The following is a 13,001-nucleotide window of genomic DNA, read 5'->3' on the forward strand; positions in this document are numbered from 1 at the left end:
TTATCAAAAGTGCATCATAGGTAGTTATGATGTTAAGTCCCAGGAAATGCCCACAAGCCAAGTGACTCAGATCCCTATATATAGTCTAAGTTAGAAAAATACTATTTTATGTTACCTGCCATACCTGACATGTGCATTTTATTTTGCATTTTATATATTGTGAAGTGATAGATACTTTTGACACTTTGCTGCCCACATTAGTTTTAACAGCTCAACTGCTAAAGTTGTTTTATAGCCTAGGGGTCCTTAATTTCAGCATGTTAAGTCTCCCCCTAAGTATTTTTTACACATTTAATGAAACACATTTTTAATTAGCAATGCACTAATGAATAAATATAAACAGATCTATGCCCCAATGCACAACCCTGGTGAAGGAGTCTATAGGTTTGAATATTAAAATGTAAGCTATTATATGGAAGACAAATATTATGAATAAATTGATATCAGATACTCACTGGAAAAAAAATATATAAAAATTGAAGCAAGGCAAAATAATTTATTAAAAGGTGATTTTAGGGACTTATAACTGAAACAGTTTATTTTTTACCAACTTTAATTGTTTCTTTAATTGGGGAAAACTTATATTCTTACACTTGTAAACGTAGAAAAATAAAGTACTATGGGTTACTGTGTATAGAGACCTTGGCCGAGAACCACTATTCCACAATACTTGAAGCATATTAGACCAACAATAGAGTAAATTCACATCAATAATTTATTAGCATAACATGCACAATATATCGGGTTAGAATGTTTGTGTTAAAGTCACGATTGAATCACTAAGTAGCTTTATTATTTAGATAAGTGAACTTTCTGTCTCATTTGTTAAGGTTGTCTTCAATAAATTTTTAACTTTTTCAGTTTCATTGAGTTATAATTAACAAATAAAATTGTGTATTTTAAAGTAAAAATGTGATGATGTGGTGATATGTGTACAAAAATGTCAGATTCATAGACACAGTGAGTAGAGTGGTGGTTTCCAAGTACTGGTTTGTAAAGGAATTGGGGAGATATTGGACCAAATGTAAAATTTTTAGGATATAAGATGAATAAATTTTGAGGATCTAATAAGCTTTCTATTATCCATAATGTTTTCATTTGTATAATGAAGGAAATTATACATACTCAACAGGTTGTAGGAAGGATATTTTAATTCAAAAAGAAATAACTACTGTTTGAAAACTACAAGGTACTATATAAATAACCTATTTTTTATATTTTACTTTCTATTTTTTAAGTATTTCCATTCCTTTTTTCACATATGTTAAACTTTAGTGGTAGTTGCACACAATATCTTTATTTTATTTATTTATTTTACATGGTGCTGAGAATTGAACTCAGGGCCTCCTACATGTTACGCAAGCACTTTACTTCTGAGTCACAACCCCAGCCCAGTATTTCCATTCTTATTTCATAAATAATTAGACTTATAACACAGGTTTTGAGTACATAAATTAGTCTCAATACAGAATAGTGGATTATATTTATATTTGTTTTTATAAATTTTAACTTTTTCATTAAAATATTTTAGACTTAGAGAAAATTTTCAACAGTAATAAACAATTTCCATATACCCTTGAAACAAGTGCTTTTTATCATTAGCATTTTTATATATTCATACTAAATTTATCAAACTTAAGAAATTAAAATAATAATATTAGCTAAATGTCAGACATTTTCAGATACCACCAATTTTTCCATTAATTTTTTATTGTTGGCTTATTTTTGTTTTTGTTTTTGATTTCTCTTATAGAATCCAATCAAGATTCCCATACTGTTTTTTGTGATTATATATCTTTGGATTCCTCTAATAGATTACTTTAATAATTTCCCATTGTCATTCATGATCTTGAAGGTTTAAAGAGTACAGGTCAAGTTACATTTTAGAATTTCCCTTAATTGAGTATTCTGATATTTTTTTATTGAAGTCATTCCTTATGGGGAAGAATAACACAAAGGTCTTTTGTCCCACTTAGTATATCATATTAGGAATACATGATATTAATATGTCTTACTACTACTACTAGTCATGTTACCTTTTGTTGAATTAATATAAGCCAAGGTAATCCTTTGTAATGTTTCTATTATCTCACTTGTTAAGTTAGCCCTACATTGAATGAGACACTTTGACACTATGCCAAAATTATTTTTCTACCCATGGTTTCTTCTAATAATTTTAGCATTTGTCATTGAATCTTGCCTGTCGTGATTGTAACTGAAGTATTCTAATGGCAATTTTCTATTTCCCCTTTCTTCTACATTTCTCAATTAGAATTCTTCTGTAAGAGTTTTCATACTTTCTCCATTTAGTTATTTATTCAATTATTCATTTACACCAGTGAACTCATGTATATTTATTTTACTCTTTGGGTTCTGTTTTATTGACATGATTAATGTAGATCTAGTATTTCTAGTTTTGGCCTTTGAAAATCAGCTGTGTCCTTTTCATATACCTCAATCCCTTAATTTATCCAACAGTTTCATACATTCTGGCACCACAAGATACGTACTTTAAGTGAAATATACACACATATCCATGTTAATTTCAATATTTTTATATTTTAAAATATGATTTATATTGATACAACAGTCTTCAAAATTCAACCAGAGTTCATTCTAGCATCTTCCTTGCTTATTTGTAACTTTCTTCTCTAATGATGAGGAACCTCTAAATATCTTCAACATTCTTATTTATGTGTTCAAGCCTAGTATATTTGCTTTTTTGATAAAATTACTTTGAGAATTTCTGATACCTACTCCAGTGAGAAACAAACCTACCAACTATAGGATAGCAATTTTATGCCATTCTTCTTGTCTTTAGTCCTACAATAATAAAGCAAATGTTCCAAAGCTACTTAGTTCATTTTATTCCCCATGCTCTTCAATTAAGATATTAAATACATAGTTTTCATGGTTAGACATATTTGAAACAGGTTACATTTGATTTTTAGATCTCTTCATAAACCAAATATATTTTTTCTAAATTTTCACGTAACAAAATCTATCTTTTGTAAGGCACAGTTATATGGAATTTAACAAATGCATAGAGCCATGTATATACTGCCACAGTACAAAGACTTCCATCAGTAAAAAAATTTCTCACAAATTCTCTCTTTGTGATCATTCCCTCTCCCACTCCAGCTTCTGGCAACCAGTCATCTGTTCCATATCTTTATATCATACATTTCCTAGATTTCCATATAAATAGAATAATACAATATTTAGCTTTTTGCTCAAGTTTATTTTGTTAAGCAAAATAAATAAATTCATCTATGTTGCATGAACCTACATTTCACTTTTTGTTGCTGAGTGGTATGTAAAGAGATTTGCTTTTCATTCACCTGTTGAAAACATGTTTTCTGTGTTTCACTACTATGCATAAATCTGTTGAAAATGGTAGCATATGGGGTTGTTAAAATGTTTTTTATGTTTTTGTTATACTGGGGATTAAAACCAGATCCTTGTACATAGTAGGCAAGCACTCTTCACTGAGCTGCATCCCTTGACCATTATACAGTTTTGTCTTTATACTATCATTTTTAAATTTACTTTATTAATATAGAAGAGTGGGACTTCTTCGACTTTTGTTGAGTTTTTAAGAGTTTGCTAAACTATTTTTCCAAGTGCTTATATTATTTTTTTTCTTTTATAAGCAAAGAAGAGTTCCAGTTATTCCCATTTTCACTTTGTATTATCAGTTTTCTTTTTGGTCATCACAATATGTATGTAATTACCTCACTGCAGTTTCACTTTGCATTTCATTGTAAATAATGATGTTGAACATGTTTCTCTATGTTCATTTTCCATGTGTACCCTTTCTTTGATAAAATGTACCTTTAAATCTTTTTAATATCGTATTTTTAGTTGTGGATGGACACAACTCTTTTTATTTTGTTGATTTATATTTTTTGATGGCTTAGCATCCACTTTATTGTGCTTACTTATTTGTGTAATGAACAAGTAATTTACCACATCTTTCCTACATTCAAGATAATGTAATAATAACATAAAAGTCTCCAAAGTAAATAACTGGAAATTGCACTCAATACTGCTTTAATAAGGTAAAACTACTACAATAAAACAAATAACATTATGCAGTTCACTTTTCACTGAATTTCAGTTTCAAAACTGATCAACAGAGATCAATCTTAAGATTTGAATCATGACAAATCTGGTATTCTTTGAAATCTGGGAATGCATTATCATAATCACAGACATTATAATCACAGACATAGTCTATCCCTCACTTGGAAAAAAAGCCTTTTATTAATTTTGTGGAATAAAACCGAACATTGGCTAGTATAAACTCATTGAGGTCTAAAGCCACCTGGAAAACTGGCGCAAGGAATGAAGAGAATTAAAATTTGCATTGGGATGACCAACTGCATATTTTATTAAATCACTTTGAATTAAAAAAAAATAAGAAATGTTTCATTGTGTTTTATTGTAAACAAATCAAAAGACTAAAGAGTCCTACCCAATTTATAAACACAAAGTGGATGCTTAGCAACTAGAGGTCACTCCGGTTGTGGGGTTTTAGAAAGTTAGTCTTTGAAGTAAACGCACCCACTCTGGCAGCAGATACAAAGAAATGGTGCTCTGGAGAGAAGATAAGGGTATTCTATGGTCAGCCAGTGGAAATATGAGATTCTCAGCTGAAGATGGGATCTTTAATCTCATAGTTTACCTTTCACTGCTCATGCCTCTGTCTTCATAAATTGTAATTTCAAAAACTCAAAGTCCTTTCTCAGTAGGGTATGTCAGGAGGAGGTCTTGGGTAGCATATATCGTCTCATTCTGTTCTTGATTATATTTGGAGCCTTTTTTTCACATATTCTCATGAGTTTCCATGCATAAGAAGATGGTATGTCTTGTTAAGCAAGCCAAACAACCTTCAAGACATGATTGAAGGTTCTGCTTCTGGATAAAAATTATTTAGAGTTCCAACTCTCTTTTTAAACTGCTGCCTATCCATCAGTTCTCCAATTCCATGGGGAACTTGGTCTGGAATTGGCAGCGTGTGCCACTGCTATAGTTGTCTTGAATCAACACCTTCCTGGACATCTGCAAGGAGAAAACTGGCCACGCCGTGCTGTGGAGTGGGCCTTCAGCTATCATTCCTGCTCAGGCCCCATGCCCCTCACATAATGGCTATGCTGTGGAAACACCAACTTATTTTTATTTATTTATTTATTTATTTATTTATTTATTTATTTATTTATTTATTTAATGTTGTGTTGAGGATGGAACCCAGTGCCTCAAAAATACTAGGCAAGCACTCTACCACTTAGCCACAACCCCAACCCCCAATAAATGTTTTTCAAATTGTGTTGTTTCAATTCTTTCTTTACATTCATAAGAGCTTATTTTTTCATTTTTAAAAATATTTAAAAATGTATTCTAATTAGTTATACATGATGCTAGAATGCATTTTGACATGTTGTACACAAAAGGAGCACAACTTCTCATTCTTCAGTCTGTACATGGTACAGAGTCACACCAGTAGTGTAATCCTACATGCATATAGGGTACTAGTGTCTGTCTCATAGAGTTAAAATTTTAATTACATTATTCAGTTATACATATTAATAGGCTTCACCGTAATATCCCATACAAGGATATAGTGTGCACTGTGAGTTTTTTAAATATATTTTAGTCACAAGTTTGTTTTGGAAATATAACTTGCAAAGATTTTTCCCAGTGTTTTGTCTTTCCATTTTCCTAGTAATCTTTCTAAATAAAAACATTTTAATTTTGATGAAATCTAATTTTATGATTTTATTTTAAGAAAATGGGACTTTGCTGTCTTGTCTAAATGTTCTTTCTTAAAACTAGGTCATGGACATTTTTTTGATTTTTTTCTTTACTACAAAATTTGTAGCTTCATGTTTTTATTTATTTACATAAGACATTAAGAGTAGGTTTTGTATGCAATATATAGAATTCATTCAGGTACATTATTTTGCTTATGGACATCCAAATAATATTTCTAGTACATTTTTTAAAAAAAATATTATCCTTTATCTATTGAATTCCCCTTGCAATTCTTTCCATCAGGAATCAGTTGATTATTTTTGTGAGAAACTATTTTATAATCTTAAACTTGTTCATTTTTTATATTTCTCCACTTTTGCCAATAGCAGGCATTCTGATTATTGTGACTTTATACAGAAACTTGAAATCAAATAAATGAGTCACCTAACTTAGTTCTTTTCCAAACCTGTTTTCTTTATTGTAATTCACTTGTATTTTTGTATCAATTTCGGAATCAGTTTTTTTTTTATATGCACTACAAATGTGTTTGGGATTTTGATTGGAATTGCATTGAAGTTAGCAATATATCTTAGAGAAATGTTTCTGAGTTTTCTATTTGTGCATTTATGTTTTTATGTACTTGTAATCAATTTTCACTAAAACACTTAGGTCTAAAAGTAGTAAAATGTGTGGAAAATCTATGTGTTGAGAACTCCAAAATTCTGATTAAAAAAAATATTTCAGCTCTTCGTTGGAGAACCACATTACTCAATTTTCACAATAATCATTCCAAATTATGTCATCTGTGAACATAAAAAACTGCTTATTTCATATTTTGTGCTTTTTTTATTTATCTTTAAGTTTTATATGAAAACTATATTGTCATTGTTTTAATTATACATATTGATGAGCTGCAATGTGATGATTCAATACATGTGTACAATGTGTAATGATGAAAACAGGTTATTTAGCTTTTATATCTCATTAAACATATTTTGTAATTTTGTTTAAGATAATTATATATAGCATATAATGTGATATTTTGATACATGCACTGATCAAATATAGAATATTAATGTTTCCATTTCATTAAAATTACTTTGCAGTTAGATTCTTCAAGCTCCTGTCTTCTAGTTATTTATAAAAATTATCATGGTTTTGTGGATTATAGTCATTTCATTGTACTTCAGAACATCAAAACTGATTTCTTTAAAGGTATTTTTGAACTCATTATACAATTTTCCTCTATTCATGCTCCCCTCCCTCCACCCTTCCCACCCTTTAGTAACCATGAATCTACATTTTGTGTGATATTTTTAGCATTCACATAGGAGAGAGAACATGTGAAATCTTCTTGTGTCTAACTTATATCATTTAGTATAAAGTCAGCCAGCTCCATTTAGTTTGCTCTAAAGGACAAAATATTGTGCTTTTTTAGACTGAATAGGATTTCATTGTGTATATATACCACATTTTCTTCATCCCTTTATTAATTGATGAATATCTAGGTTGATTCCACATCTTAGCTCTTGTGAGTAATACAGCAATAGGCATGGGTACACAGGTATCTCTTTGATATGTTGCTATAATTTCCTTTGGATATATATTCAAATGTTTGATAGCTGGATCATATATTATGTGTGATTTCAGTTTTTGAAAAATGTCACATTATTACCCATAGTGGATATAGTAATAAACATTCCCACCAATAGTGTAAAAAACTTCCCTTTGCTATACATCTTCATGAACATTTGCATTTTTTGTTTGTGTTCATGATAATAGCCATTCTAACTATGGTAAGATGCTTTTTCTTTATTTTTTTATTATTGTCAAAACATCACATTGATCTTGATATATCATAGATCATACATTTGATTCAAGTAGGTTATGAACTCCCATTTTTACCATGTGTACAGATTGCAGAATCACATTGGTTACACATCCACGTTTATACATACTTCCATACTAGTATCTGTTGTATTTTGCTGCCTTTCCATTCCCTTACTATATCCCCTCCCCTCCCCTCTCTTCCCTTCTTCTCTCTCTACCCCATCTACTGTAATTCATTTCTCTCTCTTATTTTCCCCCCTTTCCCCTCACCTCCTCTTATATGTAATATTTTTATTGGTTGTTCAAAACATTACAAAGCTCTTGACATATCATATTTCATACATTAGATTCAAGTGGGTTATGAACTTCCATTTTTACCCCAAATGCAGATTGCAGAATCACATCGGTTACACATTCACATTTTTACATACTGCCATACTAGTGTCTGTTGTATTCTGCTGCCCTTCCTATCCTCTCCTATCCCCCTCCCCTCCCCTCCCCTCCCATCTTCTCTCTCTACCCCATATACTGTAATTCATTTCTCTCCTTGTTTTTTTTCCCATTCCCCTCACAACCTCCTATATGTAATTTTGTATAACAATGAGGGTCTCCTTCCATTTCTATGCAATTTCCCTTTTCTCTCCCTTTCCCTCCCTCCTCATGTCTCTGTTTAATGTTAATCTTTTCCTCCTGCTCTTCCTCCCTGCTCTTTTCTTAGTTGCTCTCATTATATCAAAGAAGACATTTGGTATTTGTTTTTTAGGTTTTGGCTAGCTTTACTTAGCATAATCTGCTCTAATGCCATCCATTTCCCTGAAAATTCCATGATTTTGTCATTTTTTAGTGCTGAGTAATACTCCATTGTGCATAAATGCCACATTTTTATCCATTCATCTATTGAAGGACATCTGGGTTGGTTCCACAGTCTAGCTATTGTGAATTGTGCTACTATGAACATCGATGTGGCAGTATCCCTATAGTATGCTCTTTTAAGGTCTTCAGGGAATAGTCCGAGAAGGGCAATAGCTGTGTCAAATGGTGGTTCCATTCCCAGCTTTCCCAGGAATCTCCAAACTTCTTTCCAAATTGGCCACACCAATTTGCAGTCCCACTAGCAATGTACAAGAGTACCCTTTTCTCCACATCCTCGCCAGCACTTGTTGTTGTTTGACTTCATAGTGGCTGCCAATCTTACTGGAGTGAGATGGTATCTTAGGGTGGTTTTGATTTGCATTTCTCTGACTGCTAGAGATGGTGAGCATTTTCTCATGTACTTGTTGATTGATTGTATGTCCTCCTCTGAGAAGTGTCTGTTCAGGTCCTTGGCCCATTTGTTGATTGGGTTATTTGTTATCTTATTGTTTAATTTTTTGAGTTCTTTGTATACTCTGGATATTAGGGCTCTATCTGAAGTGTGAGGAGTAAAAATTTGTTCCCAGGATGTAGGCTCCCTATTTACCTCTCTTATTGTTTCTCTTGCTGAGAAAAACTTTTTAGTTTAAGTAAGTCCCATTTGTTGATTCTTGTTATTAACTCTTGTGCTATGGGTGTCCTATTGAGGAATTTGGAGCCCAACCCCACAATATGTAGATCAGATCCAGCTTTTTCTTCTATCAGATGCAGAATCTCTGATTTGATATCAAGCTCCTTGATCCATTTTGAGTTAACTTTTGTGCATGGCGAGAGAAAGGGATTCAGTTTCATTTTGTTGCATATGGATTTCCAGTTTTGTATACCAATGCAGGTTTCCTTCCATTTCCATGCAATTATCCTTCTCTCTCCCTTTCCCTCCCACCTCTCTTCCCTTTTTAATAGAAATCTTCTTCTCATGCTCTTTCTCCCTGCTCTGTTTTGAGTTGCCCTCCTTATATCAAAGAAGACATTCGGCATTTGTTTTTAAGGTACTGGCTAGCTTCACTTAGCATAATCTGCTCTAATGCCATCCCTTTCCCTGAAAATGCCATGATTTTGTTATTTTTTAGTGCTGAGTAATATTTCATTGTGTATAAATGCCAATCTAATTATGCTTTTGATTTCTATTTTTAATGGAAGGGTACAGCCTTCTCTCCTTGAACATGAAATATGAAATTGACTGTAGCCTTTGAGTACCTTGTAGATTACCCTTATCAGGTTTTTCAAAAGTTCCCTTCTACCTAACTTTTGAGAATTTTTTTTGATTATGAATGGATGTTGAATTTTTTCCAAATTATTTCTCTGCATCTAATGAGATGATTATGTAAGCTTTTCTTCTTTAATTATGTAATATGATAAATGACATTGATTACTTTTCAAATGATAAACCAATTTTTCAATGAATTCTTCCATTCTTTTAATCAATCACCCTTAATTTGATGATTTTTTCTGTTTATTGTTTCTGGATTTCATTTAGTAATATGTAATTGAGGATATGCTTAAAGAGAGACACTGGCTCATTGTTTTGATGTTTATGTAACATTTCTATAGTATTGAAAACTATCAAAGTAATAGTCACCTTCAAAAATTAACTGAAATGTATCCCTTCCTTCCTCCATCTTTCTCTTGTTTTTTTTTTTTTTTTTCTGAATGAGATTCATCCTTGATGTAGCCTTTGACAATGATCCTACCTGAGCCTGGAGGGTTTTTTTTAGAATATTTTAATCCATAAATTTAATTCCGTTAATAGATATTCACTTAGTTTCCCTTGAGTGAAATTTTTGTAGCTGTGATTTCCTGAGTTGAATTTCCTCTAGGTTGCTACATTTAAAAGAATAAGGTAGAATTTTCTAATATTTTATTGTCTTTATGGTTAGTAGTGAAGTCTGTTTTTCCATTTCCGATGTTGATGTATGTATTTTTGGTAACTCAGTATAATTAGAGGTTCACAAGTTTTTATTCATCTTTGTAAGGGTCTACATACACCTACATTGTTTTCTATATTGTTTCTCCTTTTAATTTGTATTCAATCTGACCACTTATGTCTTTAAACTCACCAGCTTAAAAATTTTCACTTTTATTGGTGATGATTAATATTATATAATTAAGTTTCATAAATTTAGGTTCCATATGCTCATTGTTTTTCTTTCCCTCTTCTGTCTTATAGTAACTGAACATTTTATGATTCTATTTCATATATTAATTATTTATACCTCTTCTTATAACTCCACTATTGCAATGCAGTTTACCTTTAATTATTCAATGTCTATCTGCAAATAAAATTTAAAATTTCCTGTGTAAGAGCAATTATTTTAATACTTGTTAAATAATAAAATGACCTTAAAAACAATGCACAGTATTTCCAAGTCTTCATTCCCATCTTTAACACTACTATTGTCACTTGATATGTACATATACTTGGTGTATGCTTGGTGGATACATAAATATATACACACACATACATATGGTTGTGGGATTATTTGTTCTTTCTCTTTTTAATTTTTTTCACCCTGTTTCAGATATTATTACTTTTATAGACAAATAGTCTATTTTATAATCACTTTATTGGTTGCTTTGAGATTACCAATGCATTTCTCACAATCAATATTTATCAGAGTTGTTTTATTTTTCCATTTATAAGATTTTTTGTTTAATCCTGCAGTAATTGCTTTCATTTACACTAAGTGTTTGTATGACAGTAGATTTTGTTTTCAAATATCAGCTCTAATTTGGCATTAAGTCTTCTATTTGCACTGTTCCTAGGAATAGGTGTTGGCCTTGCAAATTACTTGTTCCTTCATGATTTTTAGTCAGCTGTAGGTGTGGAGTGAGGCACATTATATTTTTTTAATTCAATAGTTGTTTTGATTGAATAGTTACAGTACTTCCAATTTAGCATGGACTACTGTAACAGGTAAAAGGCTGAGCTCAGTTTTGGCGTGAAGAAGGTACTATTTAATTGTACTTTTGGAGATGACAGTAGTGTTCTTCTGGCATCATCATGAGTGCAGAACCTATTTCTGACTCTCTCTATTTTTCCTTACACTTATCCCTTTCCCATAGCTACAATCAGATTTCACTACTACTTATAAGGATGACAGTGCTTTTTGTCTTTTTTTACCTAAGGTATTGTTTGCTGGAAGAGATAGGGAAGAGGTGTCCAGGAGGTTCTCCTCCCTCTTACAATATCTACTCTTCACATCCTCCATTTATGAAACAAGAGGGAGAATTTCTCCAGATTTTCTTAATCTTTTCTGTGACCACCAATGATATCTGTGAAGAAAAGACATGAAAGAGGATGTAGACTTCCTGTTTATGGGCAACCACAAGAGGCTTCACCCTTTTTAACAAATATGCAGTTTACTGACCTCCATCAATTTTCCAATCACCCCAGCTGAGTTCTTATGCATGTCCAGTAATATCTTGCCCAGGTAACACAATGCTCAGGTATTACTTCTCCCACTAAGTGTCTATATCCCCTTATATCCTGGCCACTTAATTGTCTTGAGATGTCAGTTCTATGATGGGTTCAAAAAAATTTTAACTTCATGTTGGTTCATATTTTTATCATTATAAGGTTTTGAGCAATGTTATTTCCAACTTTTAACTCCAAGTGAAAACTAGAATTGCCATTTCTATTTTTATCCTAAGATGTCAAGGTTCATTGCTTCCAAAGTTCAATCAGACGTGCCTAAGTTTTTCCTTATGCAGACATATCTTTTTCTGTTTCTAAGGAAACAATTATCAATAAGTTTCATATATTTGTTCTTTCTGGGTGTCATCATCTATCTAATCAACAGCAATATCCAAAGTAATAGAATAGTATCTTTTTCCTATGTGAGTTATTATTTTCCCAAATCTATTCATTTATCTATTCATTTTTCAAAGTGAAAAATAGTAGCTTATATACTTGGTATGCCTCAAGGGTATACTACATTTTGTTATTTTACTAAATAGGATGTTTATTGAAATAGTAATGCAAGTGCAAATAAGATTATTAAGGTCTTGAATGCTCACTTACTGAAGGTTGTTTGCAATGCCAAAAATTCAGTACTATCTACAAAAGTGCAGTTTAATCTTTTCACATTACTTATAAGAGTGTATATCTTATATTACTGATTTTGCTAATAAATCTAAGGGGGAAAATTAGAGACTTAAAATAAGAGAACTACTAGTTGTGTAGTCTTAATAGTTACAGTACTTGTAATTTAGCATGGACTACTGGAACAGATAAAAGGCTGTGCTCAGAATGAAATAGAATTAATCTATTTATCTGTTTAGGAGTGCACCAAGAGCATTATTCAAGTCACATTGATACAAATTCTCAACTCAAATATACGTGCTCTGATTATTAAAATTTCAGGATTTTTGTAGGTTGGTTTTTAAATTATTAGTAGCTTAAAATTGTCCTCATAGAAGAGGCATTTATACTACAAAATTTCACAAGTTTGAGCTTCTTCTATTAGAAAGGCTGTTTACCTGTGCACTAGTGCATATATCTGAGC

At 31.6% G+C, this 13,001-nt stretch overlaps 1 pseudogene; it reads right to left on the reverse strand.

The window, feature by feature from the left end:
* Positions 1-4,683: 4,683 nt before the first annotated feature.
* On the reverse strand, positions 4,684-5,118 carry LOC101969034 (golgin subfamily A member 7 pseudogene; annotated as a pseudogene).
* Positions 5,119-13,001: the final 7,883 nt, after the last annotated feature.

The sequence above is a fragment of the Ictidomys tridecemlineatus genome, chromosome X (assembly GCF_052094955.1).
Source record: "Ictidomys tridecemlineatus isolate mIctTri1 chromosome X, mIctTri1.hap1, whole genome shotgun sequence".
Lineage (NCBI taxonomy): Eukaryota > Metazoa > Chordata > Mammalia > Rodentia > Sciuridae > Ictidomys > Ictidomys tridecemlineatus.